Genomic DNA, 5578 nt, shown 5'->3' with positions numbered 1-5578 from the left:
GTGTAAAAGAGAATTCTTGTTTAAGACCCTTTCACTCTCTGGTTCAGCCCTGCTACGCTATACCTCACGTAACTTCTGCAATGTGTTTGTCCTGTTATCCTAGTGCCTTCGGGCACGTTCTTCTTTTTACCCAGCATGCCCCTCTCCAGCCTCCCATATGCCCTGACCCTGCCTTCAGCATCTTTCGGAACTAGATCTTCTCCCCAGATCCTCAGTTCTTCCGCTGAAGGCTCATTCACTTCTTCACCCATCCACTCTTTCCCTCACTCACTCATCCTTCATCCCCTGGGCAAACACTTCCCAGAGGCTGCCTGTTGCCAGTCATTTCACACACTGCTAAGTTTCTGCTCCCCTACCTGGAGAGCATCTTATCCAGCCTGGTGGAGTGGGCATTCAGCACACCATGGCTAAGCAGAGAATGTGGGCCAGTGAGATGACTCAGCACTTGCCACAGGTCCCTAAGCTCCCCTTGGCAGTTTTCCTTCTTGCCACATCACACACATCCTATCTCTTGTCTTCTAACTCTAATGGAAGACACCAGCTGTCAAAGCTCAGAATTCCTCCCCCCCACATCTTCACCCATGTCCATCCATCATCCTTTCTCCCATCACTTCTTTGTGAAATGGTCCTCAGTGTTTAAAATGCTACCCAGATGTCACCTCCTGTAGGAATCTGAACCCACTCAATTTCCCCATCCTATCATTGATTTGTAATTAATATCTCTACCTCACGTCCTTGGCAGCTCTGATATGCTCCAGGCACATCCTGTCCTCTTAGGCTGCATCAGCTCCCTCCTTTCTCTCCCTCCCACGTATCCCCAGCCCGGTGTTCTGGCAGAAAGATCAGGTAGCATAAGTAACAAGGATGACGTGAATACATTATTGGTAGAACAGGGTCTGATGTTTCCAGCACAGCATTGGGAACTACAATAATTTTTTAATCACGCATAATTTTTTTTCAATTTTTAGAATATTCAGAAGAAGTAGTTCAGTGAGAAGGACTGGAAGAAGACAGACTGAGTTTCTCAAAGTCATTCTCTTGGGCTTCGATGGCATGAGTGAGTTGTATGTGGGTGTCTTTAGCTTCCATGTGTTTGCTGATGGCATGGGGGCTCTTTGGTTTTTTAACTGTGAAATGAAATAAAATTGATTCTATGTACTGGTAGAAAACTCCTGATAAGAACCAAGAATTCCTTCCTCTCCCTAAGACTAATGGGACGATCGCCCTCCCGGGAAGGTAAGCCCAGTTACGAGATATGGCACAGCTACTCTCCAGCGAGGACTGGCTACTGAGGTCACTGGGTAGCAAGCCCTGGGGAGTGGCAGCATGGGAGCGTGAAGAGTTCACAGGAACAAGACCTCATTCCATCCTAAATCAAGCAAGAATGAAGTGGTTTTCTGAAAAAGAGATGTCTGCGCAGAACACTTCAGAATCACTGTCCCAGGAGTGCCTCAAGGAAACTCTACCTCATTTTTGGCACACGCATGTCCTTAATGAAGACACGGGTGACCTCTACAGTGGGGCAGTGCATCTGCCTTTCTTTCAGCCCCTCCAGCTCCCCAGTCCTGCTGAGCTTGGCTGCTGCTGGATCACTGCCTGAAACTGCTTTCAGCCCTGTGAATGGGGGCATTGTCTCAGCCTGGATGAGTGCCTGATTCTGCTGAGGTCCCCCAGAAGAAAGGGGAGCTACAAGAATGCCTCTCCTAGAACATTCCTCACCTCCAAGGTGCAGGTGTGTGTCCCAGCAGCTTATGGGACCTCTTGGAAAGCTAGCAGGTGGCAACACTGTCACTTAGGCCAAACAGCCAAGGCTTACCCAATGTCTAAATCTCATCACTTGGTTCTGCCCTCCCTTATCTTCTTTAGTGCAAAACTCATTTGTTCTGGTTTTTCTGCAATTCCCAATGGCCTTTGCAGTGAAAAACTAAAGAGACAAATTTCAGGAGAGATTTATAACGTTGAAAACGATCAGGACTTTGCTTTACAATAATTGGTTCTTCTAAGTCAGGATTTCTTTTCTTTAGCTAGAGAGTGCAGTTTGCAAATTAAGCATCAAATGGGTTCCTGGAGAGTTCCATCAGCCTTTTAGATACTGAGGAAGAGGCTGTGGTCCAGCCAGAATGCCAAGGGCACTGGGCGTCCTAACAGCAGTGTTAATATTTGATTATAACAAATAAATTTGCAGAGGTTCACTAGGTTATATTCATTGGTTAGTACTACTAGTGACCTACATATTAATATAAAATCCATCTCAATATAAAATTGGACTTATAAAAAGGCATCTGAATCTATATTATAAAAATTCAGACTATCAGAGCATTAATTAAGTTCAGAGTCTCTAATTGCTGGGACTACATCTTATTACAATTTGCCGTAGATTTTCTGGCTGAACTATTGCTTAATCGCTTGTTGACTTCTGTTCATGAAACGCAGGAAATAGAAAAGTGGATATTTAAGGCATATCTTTAAACTTGATAACCTACAGTTCAGTCCATCTGGTCAACCACTTCCCACCAGAGACGGCTGAGAAATAGGATGAAGATTTACGAGGCAACTATACAGGCAGCCATGGGAGCCAGAACAGAGATCAAATCTGAGGTCCCAAGGAGCTCCCACAGATCATGGGTGACTTGGGGGGGGGGGCTCTTCATTCTTAACTATGATACTGAACTAGATAGCTTTAACGTTAACTTAGCACAGTCTCTAGTCACCCGAGAAGTGACTTTCAACTGAGGCCCAGATCAGACTGGCTAGTGGGCACTTCTGTGGGTGGGTGGTCTTGATTTTTAACTGATATAGGAAGACCCAGCCCACTGTGGGGGGGCACTGTTTCTGGGGCAGGTGGTCCCAAGTTATACAAGAAAGCTAGCTAAACATGGATCTGAGAATGAGCCAGCAAACAATGCTCCTCCATGGTCTCTGCCTCAAGTTCCTGCTTGAGTTCCTGACCTGACTTCCCTCAGTGGTGGACTATGATCTAGAAGCATAAGATAGATAAACCTTTTCATACCCAAGGTGCTTTTGAGTGGAATGTTTTATCTCAGCAACAGAAGGAAACTAGAACATATATCAATGTATGTCTAGCCTTCACCAAAGTCTCTAATGTCTTAGTTGTTCCTGTGTTCAACAACTACTGCCAGGACTGACCAAGTTGGGAGTGGAAATGAGGGTCTGGGAGACTCTGGAAACAGAGGTGGGTTCAGCCTCTGGGAAGTGCAGTACTTATCCCTGCTACAAAGGTCACAACCTCGGCTCTGGATACCTTACAGGGACAACATCGTCAGGGTGCTGGCACCATAACTGTCTGTGTCCTGCCCCTCAGATTGTACTTTTCCATGCCTTTCGGCTAACTAACCTTTAGCTGCCAGCCTGTGGTTTCTGGTTCCCTTTCTGCCCACTGCATGGAAAGCCCAAAGTGCAGAGGAACTCGACTTTCAAGGACTCTGCCCTTGATCAGTCACCCTTGGGTACTGGTACATAAACACTTTAGCTTCTTACCCTCTTTGGGGATTATTCTGGAATGATTTTTTATTCTATTTCCCAGAGCCTACCCCTTAGATTTTCCCATCCCCAGTTATTCTCTGCTTCCTCCTGTCTGCACCTGAGCTTCCCAAACATCAATTGCTTCGTGAGAGAAGCAGTAGCAAAACCAGCTGACCCAGATCCCACGTTGCTATGCAAGTGAACAAACTGGAATTGATTCTGCTTGACTTCCAACGTTATTACAGTCAAAGATGTAAATATCCCTCTTCATCATTGATTTACTGGATTAATGGATGTCAGTTCTGTACATAGCTTACGAGCTTTGCTGTGTATTTCAGGAGAAGATTTGATATTTCACCGTCTTCATGCATTCTCAGGGAAGCTGTGGGAAGGGCTAAGGAGTCAATGTTATCACCACAAACTGAAACACGGGAACAAGGAAGAGCAGAGAAATGAACTGACGTTCCCGAAGGAAACTTCATAGCTGAGTCAAGCAGAAACACGATGTCTAGAAGAAACCCGGCCAGGACTGGAAAAGTAACTCAGCAGTTAAAGGCACCTGATGCTCTTCCAGAGGACAAGAGTTCCTTTTCTAGCACCCCTATTGAGTGGCTCAATATAATCTGTTAACTCTAGCTCTAGAGGATCTGGTGCCCTCTTCTGGCCTCTGTGAATGTGTCGCTTACTCTCTCTCTCTCTCTCTCTCTCTCTCTCTCTCTCTCTCTCTCTCTCACACACACACACACACACACACACACACACACTACATTTTTAAAAAATCCCTGCTGTGGGCTTAGCCAGGTTCAAATTGATTTCTAGCGTGGAAGGAGCTCAGGGGTGGGCCATGTAGGGCTAGTTCAACTGCTTGCTAATGCCATTAAGTACTTCAGCTCCATCCACTTCTAACTGGAGTTTAAAATTAGCTTCTGGACTGTATTGCCATTGTTAAAACATAGCTGCTGAAACTCCAGGTACTGAATGAAAACCGTAGCTAGAGAGACAGGGAAACGGTGAAAATGTGGAGTCCTGAGGCTTTGTTAGTTTGGGAAGAAGTATCTCATATCCCTATTTTCAGCTCAGTGGCCCTCATTGCAAAGGCAGGCCAGTTATGAATCTTCAGCATACACTAAGCTGTATTGCATTGTTAATGTTCCAGAGGATAAACAAGCAAACATCTACTTTGATGTGTGTGGTGGGTGCTCTCAGTGATAAGTGGCTTTTACAATGAGGCACTACATAGGAAGCAAAGCCATAATTCAAAGCCGCATGGGACTGGACTTCTAGGCTACAACTATCTGGAAAAGCCTGGGAGGGATTCTCCTTTACTGTTATACGGGGTGTGGGGAGATGACAGACAACCAGAGAGTTGAGACAGAGACAGAGAGCCTGAGAGAGACAGAGAGACTCTGTGAGAGACAGAGAGCCTGGGAGAGACAGCGAGACTCTGGGAGAGACAGACTAGCTCTTGCTCAGGTTGTCAATTTCTCATAGCAGTTATATCTTAAAGTTGCAGGCCTGTGACCTAAAACCCACAGCCTCATCTTAAACGCACGTGGAATATTTTCTAAAACAAGCATAGCCTCAGCCATCAAAGAAGCTTTGGTAAAAATCTAAAAGATCAAAATAACACAGTATATTTGACCACAGTGTGATTGAGTTAAGAAAGAAGTACATAGAGGCAATTTGTGCAATTCATAATTGTATCTGTAAATTAACACTATGCATCTCAATAACCAGCAGGTCAAAGAATAAAACAACATAAATTAGAAAACACTTTGAAAAAGGTAACAATGAAAATATAAGATGCATAATATGGGATGTCACTGTGGTTTGAGTGAGAATGGCCCCATGAGCTCATATGTTTGAATGTTTGGTCCCTGTTAGTGGAACTCTTTAGGGAGGATTAAGAGGCATGGTCTTGTTAGAGAAAGTGTGCCACTGCCGGTGGATCGGAAGGTTTCGAAGGACTTGTGCCTTTCCCGATTAGCTCTCTCTGTCCTTACGGTTGTGTCTCAAGATGTGAGCGCTCAGTTTCTACTTCTGTGTCATGCCTGCCACCTGCTGCTCTGCTCCCATCCTGGCCGAGGACTTTAAC

Source organism: Microtus pennsylvanicus, chromosome 6 (assembly GCF_037038515.1).
Source record: "Microtus pennsylvanicus isolate mMicPen1 chromosome 6, mMicPen1.hap1, whole genome shotgun sequence".
In the NCBI taxonomy this organism is placed as follows: Eukaryota; Metazoa; Chordata; class Mammalia; order Rodentia; family Cricetidae; genus Microtus; species Microtus pennsylvanicus.
The sequence above is the reverse complement of the archived record's forward strand: the minus strand, read 5'-3'. Positions refer to the sequence as shown.